Source organism: Heliangelus exortis, chromosome 1 (genome assembly GCF_036169615.1).
Source record: "Heliangelus exortis chromosome 1, bHelExo1.hap1, whole genome shotgun sequence".
NCBI lineage: Eukaryota > Metazoa > Chordata > Aves > Apodiformes > Trochilidae > Heliangelus > Heliangelus exortis.
In genome coordinates this window covers 41100562-41118826 of record NC_092422.1, presented here as the reverse complement: position 1 = coordinate 41118826, position 18265 = coordinate 41100562, and positions in this window count along the sequence as shown.

The following is an 18265-nucleotide window of genomic DNA, read 5'->3' as shown; positions in this document are numbered from 1 at the left end:
TTTTATCCTCTGCAGGAGGACAGGATCTGGCTGTGTATCCTGTTTTTCTTTCAGGCCAGCTGGTCCCCACTTGTTTAGTTTTTCCCCTCCTTCTCATTCTTCACAAAGGATGAGATGGCCTTAGTTTGTGTGTGATGTTCTCACCACCCCCAGCATGCTAGAGAAAAGTATCTTCAAAGCTCTGGGGTTTTCAAAGAAGTGTCAGCCCAACGGGCAGTAGCTTTGCTGCCCATCTTGGGAAAAAGCAGAGAGCCTTGTCTGGAAGTTCCTTGGGGTTAGTTAGCATGCTCCTGAAAAGGTAATGCAAGAAGATGTTTCTCATGCCCGCCACAGCTGGCTCCTTGTTGAAGATCCTGGGTTTGGTTGACTGTAACCCCCTTGCCTGTGTATATGAAGTTGCTGGGATATTTTTTTTTAAATGCCTCTCAGTGGAAGTGAGCCTGATGCAGTCTCCTCCAGACCTGGAGGAGACTTTAGTATAGGTGGGGGGCTGGGGACATGTAAAGTAACAGGGCTAGAGAGATCTGGTAAGACATAAAAAGATGTACAGTTGTCCAAGACATTTACCATTAAATCAAAGAGGTGGGAAGAAGGATGAGATTGAGTTGGGAAAAAGAGCAGCAATTATGATCATCTTAGGCAATTGTTCAACTGTATTGTAGATGCCTGTTTTTAGAAGGAGGAAGGTTTGAGTGGATCTTCAGCAAGCTTTCTTGCACTGGCTTTATAGACACACCTCTGAAGAGTAAATCTCACCCATTTAATTTATGAGGTATGGTCCTTCTTTCCTCTCCCTCTATATAATAACCTAGCACAATTTTTAAGGAAGCTGAAAGCCTAATTTCTGGTCAGAAAAACATCCTGAAAAAAGTGTAAGTGGAAATATATAACAGCCTACATAGCCTAATTTGTTTAGTCTTATACTTACAGATTCAAATAATGACCATGATTAGACCCTCAAAGGATCTCAATTACTGACTCTCCCATTTATGTCATGCTTTGAGGGGAATTATAATGAACATGCTATTAAACAAAACATGAACCTTCAGGCTCTGTGCTCTGGCACATCTTCTGCTCCTTGGAGTGTGCAGAAGTCTCTCTCCCTGCCTCCCTGCGTAAGCCAGGATCCTGACAGAACTTTCTGGCCCTTCCCTGCTCAAGGACACCAGAGTTGGGGGCTCTAGATACTATGTCCAGGGTAAGTAAGAAGAGGGGAGTGTGATGCTCTTGCTGTCCCTCCAGTAGTTCCTCAGCTTTCAGCATGCATGTTCTCCAATTACAGCATCACCCAAGCTAGTACTTTTGTAGGATTGGGTTTTTTTTTCCTTTTTCTTTGCCTTCATCTCAGGGGAGTCAGAGTCTGAAGGGAGCCTCAGTGTAAACCTCTGAACACAAAAATGAATTGTAGTCCATCCTGTGTGCGACAGGAGAATTAATAGCAAAAAAACTTTGCCTGGAGCTGAAGGGAAAGATGGTGAAGAAGCATTTGCTTCTGTAGATGCCTTAACCAGATAGAGTGATGGAGTTTAGGGTCTGGTTCAATAGATCTATCATAAAGTAAATGTGTGCCCTACCACCATCTGTAATGTGTGCACAGCAGCAGACCACTCCAGACACAGCTAAAAAGTAATGGCCCCAAGGCAGGGAAGGAAAAGGAGAAACAAAAGGGGAGGCAGGAACACGTATTGCATGAGAGAACTGGGATTGCGTTGAACATACAAAATAAAATCTGTGCCACTTTTCTTTGCATGCTGGAGGTGCCTGTCACCATGAGGGCTGGAGTCACAAATCAGGTTGGTGTTACCACTCTTGGACTCTGCCACCAACCCTCTCGCAGATGTAAAAATTTCAAGATATAAGGGTTCTCTCCTTTCAATGTAACAAAATAGGGAGGAGAAAGCACCTACAAAAAAATGCTTGGTAGCCTCAGGATCCTGATGGCCTCCCCCAGTCACTGCTCCTCACAAACAGGATTCCTTTTACTATGTGAAACAAGCCCCGTGCTAGGTTTTGCCCACAGAAAAAGGAGGCACTTCAGCACTGAAGTGAGTAAAACCTTTCCCCCTTCCCAAAGAGCATGTTCAGCACCACTTAAACTTCTGGAATTCAGGAAAGGAAGAGGTGAGCTTTTGAGAGAAGTGTCAGTGCACAAAAGCCCTGTCTCTCTGAACAGTGGGTGAAGAGGAACTCTTCAGAAAAATCCAAGCCAGACAGTTGGAGCACGTAACATCTTTGGGGTCAGCCTTTTGTAACCCTCCAAAGGCAACATTTTTTTTAATGTTAAAAATACACCTTGCTATGTGCATACAAATGATCACTACAATCTCAGTACATAGGGCTCGAGGGTGTAGAGCATATTTCTTTGATTTTACAGGGCAAATAAAACTTGTGTATCAAGAGGGACTTCCTTTAGGCATCCTGTTACAGAAGCTTTCAATGCTTCCTTTTTCTCCACATGAAAAGCCACACACAACCATGGCTATTATTCCACGTAGGATTAACTTAAAATACAGCACTGAGTCTGCAAAGGTTTGAGGTGTTGGGCTTTCTGCAGAGTCAGCTACCTAAGTATTTAAGCACTATTCTCACTTACATGATCTAATTGTTGTATTCATTAACAGTTATTCTCTCTTCTAAATCCTACATCTGATCTCCACCAGGCAACTGTTGTCAGAGCGATTAAACTGAAATGCATTAGATGGAGACAGAAGAAAAAAAAGAGAGCAAAAAGATGACCACCAGTTTCCAAGCAGGGTTTGCAGCCCTTTAACCACAGTGCAGAACTGATGTGGTTGCTGATTCTACCTCCTTGTTCAATTTTGTCACTCACAGCCATGGAAACAAAGAAATTTCAGTAAAAGTAACCTTTTTACTCAGTCCCTTTTGAACCACAGCGTGCACTGAAAGTTTTGTCATTTGCTGCTTGCTCTGCATGCTGGAGAGGAAGGAGGGAGAAAGCAAAGGAGCTCACAGAGGGCAAGGATCACTGCAGATGTGTCAGGGAGGCATAGAGCAGCAGTGCCAGGCTGAGATGGTGATGATGAAGGCATTTGGGAAGTGCTGCAATGTTCAGAGGAAACAAGACCATCTCAGTGCACCCTCTCTCTCTGTCTCCTAACTCTGTTCCTGATGTTTCAGCCCAGAAACCTTAAGTAAGAGGCAGATCCAAGTGGTGGTGGTGGAACAGCAGCAGAGAAAACTCTACAGAGTGTGGGCACCAAAGTTAAGGGGTTAAGGAGTTGTCCCCAACTTTCCTGTGCTCTTTCACCAGCCTGTCTGCAGCCCCTTGATGAAGGCTGAGACAGGGCTGGGAAGCAGGAATGGGTGGCTCTAAGCAAAAGGAGCACAGGGACTATGAGAGCTGAAAGAGGAAACTTGGGAGGGAGGGTAGTTCTTATTAGTGTGGCAGGTGAGAACACTGAGCTGTGAGAAGGGAGAGCAACTTTTCTTTAAGAAAATAAGTGGAGGAAGCAAAAAATAGAATAGGGGATATGCACACATGGGCTGGTGAGGGCTTTCAAACAGGACAATATCAGTCTTTCCCAGAGGAACGTTGTGCAGTCCCCTGGATTAAATGTGGGGTTCCGCAGGTTATACCAATTAAGAAAAAAAATGGAATTAGAGACAAAGATAGTCATATCTGATAGCCATGAGTAGTGTCAGGCTATGAATAGTAGTATTGAAGGTAGTGATTAAAACATTTCCTGCCTTTTTTGCAAAACCCTCGACTGTGATAGAACTTGGCATAAAGCAGCCAAAGCTGTTAGTACTATTTCGTTTTCATCACCCAAACAGAAAAACTGCACAGACATAAAAATTAATTTGCAGAATTTTATTCATTCCTCTGAGAAAGAGAGTTATGGGTGACTGTTGCTACGTTTTTTGGGGGGAGACCATGAAGACCAGTGAATGTAAAATTCAGGCTTCATGTCAACTTGCAAAATATACATGATACTCTTTCATAGAATTTTTTTTTTTTTTTTTTTTTTTTTTTTTTTTTTTTTTTTTTTTTTAGAATTTAGAGATTTTTTTCTATGAAGATTGGTTTGACCACAGTGCTGCATTTCAGTATCCAGTTGTCATCAACTTGATTTCCAGATAAATTCCTTCCAGAGGTTCCCACTGAATGGAGATACCCACACAAACTTGGCTTTGGCCAGCATGGTTGTGAGCTGTCACCTCAATAGTGCCACTGAGTAGTCACTGATGACTGGGAGCTGATATTTTTGAGGATTATTTTACAGTGTTGAACCATGACTCTTAAATCCAAAGGAGACTGGATATATGTCAATAATGATTAATGGTAGGAGGAGAATTGAAAGGGAAGTACTGTATTAAATATGTACTTAAATGCTTCACAAAATTCTTAACATACTTTATATATAACTATATACTGAAAGAGGATAGTTTCCCTCTGGAGTAGTTGGGGCAAGAAATCTTGACTGTCTTGGATGCCCTTCAAACCACTGCAAAAGAGAAAGTCTCATCTGAAAGCAAAGGCAAAGGTGTTGGGTAGGAGGACATTTATTGTTCAGCTTTACCCCACAATGTGAGACTGTTTTTGAGTATTTCTATGTGTACTCTGCAGGAGGGGAGGAGTGGGAGACCTCCAGAGCCTTATGTTAACTTACAAGTAATTTAGTCTAAGACTGGAATTACTCTCTGGAGGGACCTCTCTTGTTTCACTGCCTTCTGAAGAAGTGTTAAATTAACTGGGTGTGCCTTAAATTAGTTGGGTAGACCTAGGCCTAAACGATGGGGTTTCTTTTTTGTTGAAATGTTTCATGCTGTGTCCTGACTAGTGAACACCTCTGGTGTTGCACAGTACCCAAAAGGATAAATATCTTCCTTTAATCCACCTTACTTGGGCCAGCTAGCAGAACACAGGCATGTGGCAGAGATATTAGGTCAGGGATCTCCTGCTTTTCAGAGCAGATCCTGAACGTGGAGCATTTGATTGTTCAAGGGACTATCACTAAAATGTCCGGGCACCTTGGACCAGGGTGCAGCCAGCCCATCACTAATGGTTTTTGGCTGTTTTTGTGGAGTCCTACTGCAGGCAAAAAGGTCCAACCCCAGCCAGGACTGACTCTGGCAATGTGGCTGCACTGGGAAATGACAACAAAACACCAACAGGCTTGTGCCATGTGTCAGCAGCAGGTGACAGCAACAGAGGTCTGTAACCGCTCAGCAGCGGTTACCTCACTGTAAGTTTTAGTTACTTTGGGTCAAATTTGGTGGTGGTTTTACAAGTCTGCTTCATAACCTTGGTTGTGCATGCAGCCCCTGTGTTGAAAGCCTTCTGCAGCTCTTTGCTCTCCTCAGTTCCTCTTGATAATGGCTGGTTTTAGTTCTGTGTAGTTTTACCTCAGGGGAAATTAATAATTCTCTGCAAATTTTCCTTGTGTTTTTTTTAAATGAAAGGATATTAGTTGAAGAAGAAGTATTAGAAACATCCCAGTTGTCGGAATAAAAATCTCTTTTCCTGTCACAGAATTTCTGTTGGCTCTGAATAGCATCACCTACCTCTGCTGTTCAACACAGCTGGAGACAACAGTATAAATATTGCCATAGTGCCAATACATTACAGATCCACTTTAAAGTTATTGGTTGTATTAATATAGGTTGTGTACACAAGATTTCCTTCTTCTGGAGCCTGAAAACAGCATAATGAAATGTTAATGTTTGTGGGGTTTTTAATTTATATATATTTTAGTAACTTTAATCATCTTTCTGTATTTCAGAGCTGGAATGTAATCATAAAAGTTAACATGGCTCTTCAGATTATTCTTTTTTTCTGTAAGGATGGATTCATAATGGAGAGTTAGTGGGCTGTAAACAGGATGTCGTATGGTGCTCTGTCAAAAATTAATGATGACAATGAAGATTAAATTATTCTTCCATGAAAATACAGCACATACACTGGGAGATGTTTGTGAGCAGGCTTAAAATAGGACATTCCCTGAGGACAGCCTGGGGAGTTTGCTGGCTTCCCCCTGTTCCTGATGAGAGTCTGGGTCTGCCACAAAGGGGAGCTGTGTTTAATTCCCGTAAAACCTTGGGATACAAAGGGAGGCTTTTGTTTCTTTTCCTTCCAGGTGGAAGCTGTAGGCTGTGCTGCCTGGATAATCTGATATTCGGCTACCTGCAGTGTGCTCCCACTGCTCCAATTTGCATCGCTGGCCTTCCGCTGCCCTTTGGTGTCAGAGCTCGGAGCATTTCAGTCTGTGGGGATTCATTGTGAATTCAACTGTGCATGTTGGAGGGTGGGGGGAGAGGGAGAAGAGATTTTACCACAAATGGAAACCAAAAACCTGCCATGTATCTATATGGAAAAGGTTTCCATTCCATCATCTGCTTCTGATTTTTTTTTTTTTTTTTTTTTTTTTTTTTTTTTTTTTTGCCCCCCCTGGATGCGGTGTGAACATATCAGTGGGGGAAAAAAATACTATGTTTCCTGAGACAGGTTTGTTCTGATGCTGGCTAGTATGGGTTGCCTGGTGTGCCAAGCAAAGCTGTTTCATGTGAGGCATGGTTTTCTGTAATGCAGCTCTCAGGAAGCCTGTGCAGCTGCTTTCTATTTCATTTTTTGGCGGTAGGTGGCTGTCTGCCTCTGCAGTGGCTCAGCCCTGGCCAAAGTATTCCCCAAGCTGCCTATTTCTACATTCCCCAAACCTGTTTTCCATATTACTGCTCGGTAAAGATGTAAATATTAAGCAGAAGATTTCACTCCTTGCACAAGGGCACGGCTTTCTCAGTGAATTCATCCCTGGTACTGGGGAGAAAATTAGGAAACTACATCTTGGAGGGGAGACGTCATTGTGACCTTTTATTCCCTTGTGGGAAAGCTACTACCATTATGCCAGCTCAATGATCTTTATCTTCTCACAGCTTCAGCAGTTGCTGGTTAAGATTCTGCAAAGCATCAGGTTTGGGGATTTTTTAAATGTTTTTTGAATGCCCTCTTAGTCTCTCGAGGTGCCTTGTTTTGTTTTTTTTTTTTACTCCCCCCATGATATCCTGTGCATCTTCTTATGTGAAAGCCCTTGTGGGTAGATTTCTTTTTTAGATGTATAATCCTTAGAACTGTCTGTCCTTGAAAAAACACATCTTTCCCCCTTATTTTTGAAGCTTGATGTCTAAGAGGACAATGCATTGGCATATGCTTAGAATATATGAGCTGATAGAAGTGAAAGGGGAACAAGAAGTGGGAATGATTCTGCTCCCACCCCCTCGCACAGGCAGCATGGTCCTTTGTGGTGAAAAGTGGCTCATTCAAACAGGTACTCTGCCCAGCCTTTGGAGTGCATGGATGTATAAACTGAAGCACACTTGACATTTTAACTCTACTTTGAAGCTCCATTAGTGAAACTAAAATGTATCTGATACGTAAAAAACACCTATTCCCATCTCTTCACAAAGATCTCTGCTCTTTCAATTACTTATGTATTTACTACCCTATTTCAATTAGTCTTTCAGTGAGCAGAGAAATATTGTTATTGCTCAAGAATTAGCTGAATAACATAAATTACACTGCTAAAGTTAACTAAACCAATGTGCAAGCATGTCTTTCTGTTTTGACACATCAGTTGGATGTTACTAGCACTGGCTTCTGCTTTGAGGCAGGGATGACCTTTCCTGCTCTGGGCAAAGGAGTCTGGCAGGGCTCCCCAGGTTTGCCTTTCAAATAGGCACACTATACTCAGGGAGGTTCATGACATTTTTTATGTTGGAAAGCAGTGTTTTTAACAATTTTGGGGTTTTTTTCCTCAGAAAAGAAGATTTTACTTTATGTGCTAAGACATCGTCCCTCCTCTTCCAGTTGTACTGAGGACAACTGGTAACTGGGAAGTAGCCATCTAGCATGGACTGTCTACAATACAGGATGAGGACAAAATAACACCCCTGTGCTTCTGTGACCATTGCCCAGCACACTGTGTACTCTAGTGCTGTGTGATGGGCAATGGCCTGAACCAATTTTCATCCTCCACCACATGAATACTTTCATATTTTCCTATGCCTGTCACCATATAGACACCTCTGCCATGCCTCCATAGTGTACATTTTATGATTCTGGATTCAGTGCATTATGGTGTTAGTCAAAAGGTTGGACTGGATGATCTTGGAGGTCCCTTCCAACCTAAACATCCTGTGTGTGTGATTCTATGTATGTCTGATTAAATCCTGTAAGCCATGTAGCCACTTCTAACTCTGCAGGATGAATGCAGGTGAGGTCTCAAACACTTTAACAACAAAGTCCTCTTAGCCCTGGCACAGATCAGGGATTTGCCACCTGCTCTGTCTATCCGAGCAATTTGCAGCTGCTGTCACAGCCCAGGAACACAAGAATTTGTGGGCCTGGGACAGAGACTAGACCTGTGGGCAGCCTGGGGAGGGTGGATGGCAATGTGCTTCACATGGCAGAGTAAGGTGGAAAAGTCTGCTGTGGGTTTCTGCAAGGCTGACTCCGAATGTTGCTTCAGCCTGGTGTGGGAAAGGGAAAGAGATGATGAAAAGTGTCATTTGTGGATCCTGTTTGCTAGCCAGGCCCTCTTTCCTGGCAGAAGTATATCTTATTAAAAAAACCAGCCAAACAAAAATAAACAAAAAAACCCTATTTCTGTAATTCTACCTGTGAGACTGTGGAGAGGACCTTTTGGTTTAAATCCCACTCACATATAGGTGCCTGCCCAAGCGCCCCTTTACTGTAGTTGCCTACCTGGGAGTGAAGAATCCAAACTGCATGCACAGTTTGAGCAGTGTATTGACACTTTTTGTAATGTCTGTCACTCAGATTAAGTGCAGATAATAACAGCAATAGATAGGGAACCCTTCTGCGTTTTTAAAGAGTTCATCTGTAATTTCTTCACCCATTTCTTCACCCAAGGATTCTTGCCACCACATCCCCAGGAATGGTCTCTAAGCCTCAAAGTATGAGACCAGCTGAAGTTTTATAAATATTGTCTAGTTTTCTTCTACCTGCAAACTGCCTAAGAAGCACAATTTAAGAAGTAGTATAGGTACTGCTCACACTGGATTTTTCAGATCATCAGTGGAGAAGTCACTTCTGAAACATGATTAAATCAAATAACATTTTATTTAATAGGTCATCTTCCTTCTGGCATAAGTCAATTAAGTGGTCATACGTAGACTTGCAATGGAATTCCTCCATAATTTGGCAAAGGAAAGATATTAGATATACTGAGAGGCAAAGACTTTGGACCTAAGCAATGTGAAGCTAAGATGAATTTACAAACAGAGTTGTGAACTCCTTACCCAAACAAGTAAAGTTGTTATTTTCAGATAAACCATGTTCTCCTTTTCATTTCTTGGACATGGCTACCAGTTAAATAGAATCCCAACCACTGCTTCAAGCCTGACTTTTCCTGAAGGCAAAGTAGCAGAAAATATGAAATTAGTTGGTAGTAACTGAACAACTGGGATTGCAACATAGGCACCTCTGGAGAGACTGCTGTCCTTCACTTGACATGTGGTAAAACAGAGGAGAAAACTGTTCAAGAATGAATGACCTTCATCAAATTTTTGTTAAAGAAAAAAAAAAGACAAGGGAAAAGGGATGTGCTCTGTGATGGTAGCAGTGAGCTAATATAAGGATATTTCACTGTATAGAGTCTGCCCAAGCATGAGCAAACTCTGTGACTTGAAGTAAAACAGCTGAGTCTTTAAATTAGCAGGGAGTTAGTATATATTATTTCAGGTATTTTTTCAGATATTATTCTGTGTATTTCAGAATACTACTTGCTATTAATATACATAGTTTGTGAAAAATATGGATGGTTTATTTAGTTAGCCAACCTTTTCCTTTTCCTCACCACTAATATTTGATATTTGTAGCCACGTGATGCTGAATTTCAAGTAAGGTAGTCAACATCAGAGGCTTTCTCTTTCGGGAGAAAAATAAACACTCTCTTTCTCCACTGATTGCTATTTCAGAGAAAAGACCATGCAAAACTTCACAGGCTTCTAACACATCAGCCTGCAAAGACATCTGCAGTAGAAAACATTTTGTTGTGCCCAGTGTTTTCAAAAATATTTCTTCAGCTTCTTAAGTGAATAAAAACCAAAATGCCTATTGCCTTAATCCAATCTCTTTCCCCAGTTCAGAGTAGGAAATTTTTTCAGGGTTCCTGTGTTAAGTAACATAGATCTAGTCAATAAATTAAACCCCATGTATGCAGCTACAGTCCAGGAAGGCTGTCCCAGCTGGGACACTACTCTTAACCTCTACTCTTTGTTTCTGTGGTGGTCTTAAAGAAGTACAAATGGAGATAAATTTTTCTCTTCTCCTCAACAGAAACTGTATTTGCAAGTTCCCACGTGATGTAAATTTGCATTATTAAAACAATGCAGAAAAAACCCCAAACCCAAACCCAAACAAGAACTTAACAAGTTCTCAACCCCTGAGGCACTGCTGGCAAATCCTGGTGTCCCAAAGTGGTCTGGGGGTTGATGTGTCCTTCAGGAAATAACAGGTACTTCTGAACATCCTTTGCAACACTAGTGTGAGGGATGTCTTTCACGTTTGAGCTGCTCTTGAACCTTGATGAACCTGATATAATAAGCAGGTCCACGTACAGAGCAGCACAGGTTGTCAAATGAACTAGCAAGTACGTGCTGTTGTAATAGATAACGTGTAACAGAAAATGTCAAAGGGTAAGAGACCATAAGAATGGTGCCTGGAACACAGCTGACTAGTCTTGTTTAGTCCATTTCTCAGGTTTTACTTCAGAAATGAAGGCTGGGAATGGTTTTGGGTTTTTTAGTAACCTCGCTGATGAAAGGGGCATCTCCTTGTAGCAGTCTCTCTCTGAAACCTTCACTTTATTCTGGAGCTGACAGGCTGCATGGATGGTGTGTCTGTGTCTTTGTTCTTTCAAATGCTGCAGTTTCATTCTTTAACTAAAACTCTCTTCCCCTGGAAAGACCTAGATAAAGTGTGATTGATTACCTGCTTGGTTCTACAGCAAATTATCTCATAGAAAATGTTAATTTGAAGCCATTCATGCTTAGGTAAGAGAGTACAATTTAAAAGTCTTTTTTTAAAGGCCATTTTCAGCTTCTAAGTTCATTACGAGCATGGAGTCACTTTAATAAACTTGAGGTTTTTCCTCAGGCGTCACATTGTCCCACCCTGTCAGGTCCATAGGATACATCATGGATGCTGTGACAAGGACAGTCAGCTGAAAGACATGTACTTGTATAAAGCCTGGTGTGGATGTGACACTGTAGTTGACAGGAGACCTGACTGAAAGTCCACAGGCCTCCATGTCACTATTAGTCCTGAACTGGAAGTTCAATCCAAAGAAGAAGAGCAAAATGACAAAAATATGTCCCTGAAGAAACGACCATTGCCTTAGCAGCTGTATGAATGGCTTGGCTTTGTTTAGGAATCACAAGACTTCTGTTCATTACTAAACCATTTGTACAAAGAGAATAAGTTTGTTCCATTACATGTTTCTTTGAGGGACCAGAGTGTTTTATTTCATGGGCTAAAATTTCAGTTCCTGAGAACTCAACAGTTCCTCCAAAAGGTGATTCTAAATGTAATTCATATTCAGGACTGCATTTATGTTTGGTGATTGGATCAAGCTGTGTAAATACCATGCACAAACACAAAAGAGAATGCTAATTTCTAAACTGAATATAAAAATTATCTTAGGTTTGGTATGAAAGGGTTAAAAATATTATAAGCATCTGAATCTGAACAAATTAATCCCACCCTTGTGATTGCCAATCGTTATAATAGTAATATCCAGATTTTTGTGAACTGAGAAGCTCTTTACAGAGGAGGTCAGTATTGTTAACCCTGTTTAAGAAACAGCCCTGCATCACTCAAAAATGATGGAAGTGACAAGAACAGACTCCAGATCCCCTTTGTTCCAACCCAGTGAACTTCACATAGGTCATTAAACATCTCTGTCCTCATTTTGTAAAGGGCAAAAACTGACCATAAGCAGAATAAAAAAGCCTGGGTCCTGTGTTCTAGCTGACATTCCAGATCTGGGTCTGTCACCTAAGGCATCACCACCCCAGGTCAGAGACTCTGAACAGACTTCCATTCCTCATTTTTTTTTTTTCCCTCAAGATTTCTGCATTGCCTGTTCTGGTATTTGTGAAGAAAAACCAAACCAAAAATACAACAAACAAACCAAATTCACTTGCTTTTCTTTTCTGTATTCCAACCAGACCATTATGCTGAGCTGAGCATTTCTGAGTTGAAGCAAATCCAATGGCAGTGGCCTTGCCATAGGCACACCCGAATTAACAGCAAAAAATTCCATATGTTCCACCCTTCACACAGGCTGCTCTGTGACCTAAATGCTCTGATTTGTCTCATATAGGAGAGTTACCACACTGGGGGCAACTTTGACTTGTGTCATTGCCTGCATCTGCTTACCTTTCAGATGTTTTGTCTTCTTTTTCCCTTGAGCTGCTCTGTGGTTACTTTTCAAAGACATTCATTTGCTTCACCAGGTATTTTTTACCTCACAGCCTGCTTTTTCATTCTTCGTCTCACAGTAAAATTATAATGCTGAATTTATGACACAGCAATTATTTTCATGGCAACAGACTGTGGCATCATAAAACAGGATTATGATGACTTCACTGCAGGATCAGGCAGAAACAGCTGGGTTCTGGAGAGAGAAAGCTTCTTTTTAATAAACCTTGAATATCTTCAAAAACAAAATGAGGAAATTTTTTGCTAAAGTCCAATAGCTAGTTGCATAAACAGCTTTTTTTTAATCTTTCCAAAGCCTTCCAGTGATACACAGTAAATCTTTGAGAATCTTTCAAATCCTGGAAACTCTCTTAGTGGTTGGTTGTAGTTTACTGTGATGAATTTTATTTTTTTTTTTAGATTTATTTTTTAGCTGGTTAGGGATGTAGGGATGGGTCTTGAAGTGTCTGAAGATCAAACTTTCAGGAGAGCTTTGCAGTGCTGCTATTACTATTGTAAGTATTCTGCATATATGTGGCAAGAGATGTATGTGGTACTTTACAGATAAATAAAATAAGAAGCTTTTGCCTCCAGCTTCCCTGAACCACCTAAACAAAGGAGAAAGTGAAACTTGGGTTAGACTGGAAATCTACTCTCCTGTGGTGGTTCTGTACTTTGAACTTCTAAACGCAGGCAGTCAATGATTTCTTCTCTTTGCTCCAGGTTTTTTAGCCACATTCTCAAAACACTCATGCTCTTTTTTAAGGCTTGTCAAATTTCAGGCAACTCATGATATGAATGCACTCTTACTAGAATTGATTATTTTGTCTTTTCTGCATTTCTTTTCCTCAGAAGTAATCTCTAGGCAGTTATTACAGCTTCTTTGGGGCAATCGATGCACTCAGATGGGTTGAGCTGGGTGCTCCAGAGCACTTGGACCTAAGGCTACAGGCAGAGGTTTGAGGTGAGCAGCAAACCAGTGTGGGCAGTGGGAGACAAAGAGGAGCTGAAGCAAAGGCATCAGGCTAAATGAGGGTGTGTGTGTGTGTGTGTGTGTGTGTGTCCAATATTGTAAGGCATTTTGATTCAGTAGAAACCTTCTTTTGACCCAAGCACCACGTGCCTCACCCTAGTGTAGGAACAGGCTGGGGCAGGTGTGGTGGGAGCTTGGCAAAGGTCTTTCTCCCCGTTTTTTTCATGCAGGAACTGTACACTGGAGCAGAGAGAACCAGTACAGTATCATAAAGAAATTAACAGGAAAGAATAAGGTCTGATAATATTGATTTTTGTGAACATACAAACATGCAGTGAAGAAATCACTCAAAAGAGGAGGATGCTTGTAACTGGACGTCTAGTGCAGAAATTAATCATTTCTATAGCCTTAGTGCTCCTGACCAATAATGGCTGTTCCTGTGTAGGAGAAAATTGCTATGATATCTCTGTCTGCCCTTCCAGGTTCTAGTGGTAGCTGCATTTTATGTACCTGAGGATGGTATAAGTGGGTGCTGACACTGCATTATATCTTTCAGAGTCAGTTGTAAATGCTGTGGCCTTCGAAGCCCAACTGCTCTCTTTTTAATGGGGGTATGTTTTCAGTGTGAAGGAACTACTGTATCTGTGGAGCCATTAGGGTTTAGTGGGGTATTTCATGGCACTCAAGCTAGCCTTCTGCACAGGGATGGATTTCACTCTCATCCTGTTTTTTGTTAAACCTCATGCAAATATGGCAATCAACATTTCCCTCCTTCGGGCTCTGTACCACCTATCTTTATTTTCTGCTAACTCCCCATAGCCCTAATTTGCAGTGCTAGCATGAAAAATCTGACAGGAACATATGACAGTTCTGGCCAATCTCTCCCCTTAGATGTAAGTAAGACAGTTAATAACCTTTTTAGAAGGATGAGGCAGAAAGCCTGTATATATCATCTCTCTGTATTAATAGGCTACATATGTGGCCCATCTACTGCAAGTGCCTGGGGAAAACAGTGGGTTTTTTTCTGATGTTGCTACAGGCTGCTATTTTCAAGGTGCAACTGAGGAAGATGTTGGTGGCATCTTATCCAGTTACGTCAATCAGTCCCCCGAAGCACATCCACAACCCACACCATTCAGCTGGCTCAGCTAACAGGAACTCACCCACTATCACTGTCAGGATTTAGATTTTCAAAAAGCTGTATATAGAGGTTCTTCAGATTGCAGACATTCTTAATTTTCTGTGTACTGGGGGGAACCAGCTGTTAATATTTTAAATAGTTATGAATTGCTCTTTTTTTTTTTTCTTAAAACTTAAATTTACCACAGATGTTTCGTAGGTACATTCTAAGGCATTTTCATGGACTGTATATTCAGCCACTAATCCTGAAAGACCCTTGGAAGACTTCAGAGCTGTGCATTGGCCAAAGGAAAGGCAGATTCTTGGGTAGCTAGATGCAGAGGTTCATTTGATGCAGGTTCTCCATGGAAAAAATAAGGTAAGAGGCCTCTCAGCCTCCCTTTAGGGTAATAGAGCAGTCAGAGGCAACCTGGATATGGCACAGAGGTTTAGCATCAGTCTCTGAACTGCTGCAGCCTCAGTGAGGCAGGACTATGTCCTGGGGCTATGTTCCCATCAAACTCCACTGTCTTTCTTTCCTCCAAGGATCTGGCGAGGAGTGACGGAGGGTGAAACAAAAAGAGTTTCCTTCAAGGAACAGAAAGCCAAACTGCAACTCAGATCTAGCTGGATATCCAAAAGTATTAGCTCACAAATGAGGATGGAAATGCTCTCTGAAAAGAGTTCAAAATTCTTTGGCAACCCGGCTTGGTCTGGGGCTGCCGATGCTGCAAATTAAAATAAATCAGTGCAAAGGCTTCTACCTGCCTGTGCTTACTGCCTGTGGACAGAACAGGCCAGGCCTGCAGGTTTGCTGCAAATCCACCGAGGGCTCAGCTGCTGTGCCACGGGGCCACAGAGTGCAAATCAGCTGCTGGGACTCTGCTGGCAAGGAGAGAGGAAGCGATGTGCAATCTGTTATCCGGTCTAAATATCTGTGGCATCAACAGCCGCTTTATAATGATTACAGTTATTTGATCCCCCAGTTTAATTGTGTTAGGAGAATCTATTTATTATGTGGCTGCCTGTTTTCTGAGGGAGGCACAACAAAAGCCTTGGCATGGCCAGACCTGCTGTGTCTGTCAGTAATTTGCCAGGCTCTCCTACCAAGTGCTAATTTTTGGTAGGGTGAGAGAGGTCCAGCAGCGGGCAGCGGCTTTGTTAACTGAGGAACATCAGCAGTACGTGGGCACCCACAGTGAGCATGCTGATAATAGCCTGAAAAAAGGGAACAAAGGAAGGCAGAAATGCACATCCCAATCTGAGTAAGCAAGGGAAGCTGCTCACCTGCCTGTTTGCCATGTGTGATGAAGGAAGGAGCAGAACTGAGACTTTCAGTCCAGCTCGGCTGCCTCCTCCTGGGGCTGGAGACTGGTTGCCATGGTTATCTTCTGATGGGAGGGCAATAGGGCTGGAAACTCTGTCTGGGATGAAGGATAATGATGAGGACATCCTTGGCTGGGAGGGGCAGCAGTGGAGACATTTCCAGCAGTGGAAAGGTGGAAGGGATTTGGGGGCTGGATGAGGCCTTCCCAAGAGTGGACTGTGCCCTGTCATTGTGGCACTGATGGGGTCATTCATGGCACCAAGCCTTGGGAAGGGCTCAGAGGGTTATTTCTGAGCCATACGTTAGACATCAGCATGTGTGTGTGTGCAAAATTTGACTGGGTTGTGCTTTGAAGCCTCTTGTTCTGCTCTCCAGCTGTGAGGCAGATGCAGAGCTGGCAATGGCAAGAAAATTGGCATTGAAGGAGTGTGTGTGTCTGCATGTGTGTGTGTGTGTGCAGTGCCATGATGTAGGTTATGGTGTGTGTGATTTTGTTGTTGGCTTTTTTTCTCTCTTGAACAAAGAACCTGGTTCTACAATTGTATTTTCGAGACAGTCTGCTGATTTCAACAGTATACTTGGGTAGATACAGGTATTTCCTATATGAGTGAAAACATTGTGAATGCCTGAAACCTGTGTATTTCTTGCTCTGCTGCTCATGTGCTTCAGTCCCAATCTTCTTCTTTTTTACTGTTGCTCTGAAATGGTAAATGCCAGCGTGAAGAATAATAAACTGCAATTACACTTCTGTTCTGCTGAATCGGCAGAAATGTAGTCTAGGTATGCTTTTCTGCAACAATATTTAATAATGATATGTGACTAATGTTTTTACAGCCTGATCCTTTGAAGCTCTCTACTGATTGGTTGTCCACTGCCACAGCAGTTTAATTCAAACCTTCTCTGTCTGAGCTCCATCCCCATGTGACCCTATAAAAGCAGGATGGAATTTACCTGAAATACATAAAACACACAGATTTGAACTTGTAATCATGTCCTCTACTAAGTAAGTCCTGAATAGGTGCTATTAAAGGCTGTATTTTCTGAGGGTAGAAACCAGCATGGGACACAGAGGTGAGGTCTGAGGAGGCAGGACTGGCCTTAGCTGACTTGTGACTCATTTAGCTGTGATGTATTGGCGATAAACTAGTCTCACTGAGGACACAGGATGAATTTATTTTCATTAAAAGAAAAGAAATACACACATCATTGATTCTTTATACACTGTGCATGGAAGCACATCAATGAAAATTTATTCCCAGAGGTATGCTCATCTCTAGGCAATGTTCCTGCTTCAAGATGCTTCAGAATGAAAGAGTGATCCAGTGGGCATGAATATGCTTAACCTTAGAAACGTGAGTAATAGCCACATCAGGTGTCATTCAAGTCAAGCATTTGCAGGATCAGAGCTTTAAAGGGTGCAGTCTTGCAGGAACACTCTATGCATTCTTCTTGGAGTTCAAATGGCAGTATTTTATGGCTAAAGACATTTTGTGATATAAAACACTAATGCAGATAATATGTAAAATACTGAAGGTAGGCACTGCCCAGAGCATATTTTTTATTATTGTTTTCTACAGAGGTGATTATCAGTACTGATGGGTCTTCACTGACAGACTTGGAGCTAGTTACAGATATGACTGTCAGGTTTGTGGGTACCCACAGACACCTTTGGTGAGTGCAACACTTAACCAGTGATAGGACAAGAGGAAGTAGGCTCAAGCTGTGCCAGGGGGGGTTCAGATTGGACATAAAAAATTTCTTTGAATGGTCAGGCATTGGAACAGGCTGCCCAGGGAAGTGGTGGAGGAGTCACCATCCCTGGAGCTTTTCAAAGATCATGTGGATGTAGCACTTGAGGAGATGGTTTGGTTGGCTGTTGGTGTTGGGTTGATGGTTGGACTCGATGATCTTACAGGATTTTTCCAACCTTAATGATTCTACGATTCTGTGAACACATGTCCTAAATGTCACAGGACAAATTAATCCCTGGTGTAATATTGTTAATTAGTAGGGCTGTGTGAATGATTAGTCCATTATAAATCACCATAAACCCATTCTAGCTATAGGACAGATTTTCTTCTTTATAGGAATAAAAGTAAGCAGCAGTTATGTTTCCAATCTGTGTTTGTAGTCTGACTACTAAGGTTAGGACTGAATCCTCATTTTCTGTATTTAATAGGAAAGGATTCTATACAAAGGCCAAGAAAAAGGAAGATAATACAGCTAACATGCCAATTTCCAAAATTTAAGGACACCAAAGCTATCATTAAAACAATTCAAACTCAAAAGTAACTACAAAGAGATTCAACTGAATGCGGAGTGAAAAACTGCATATTTTGAAAGAGAGATGTATTTACATTGACGTAACTGAACAGAAATTAGGTAA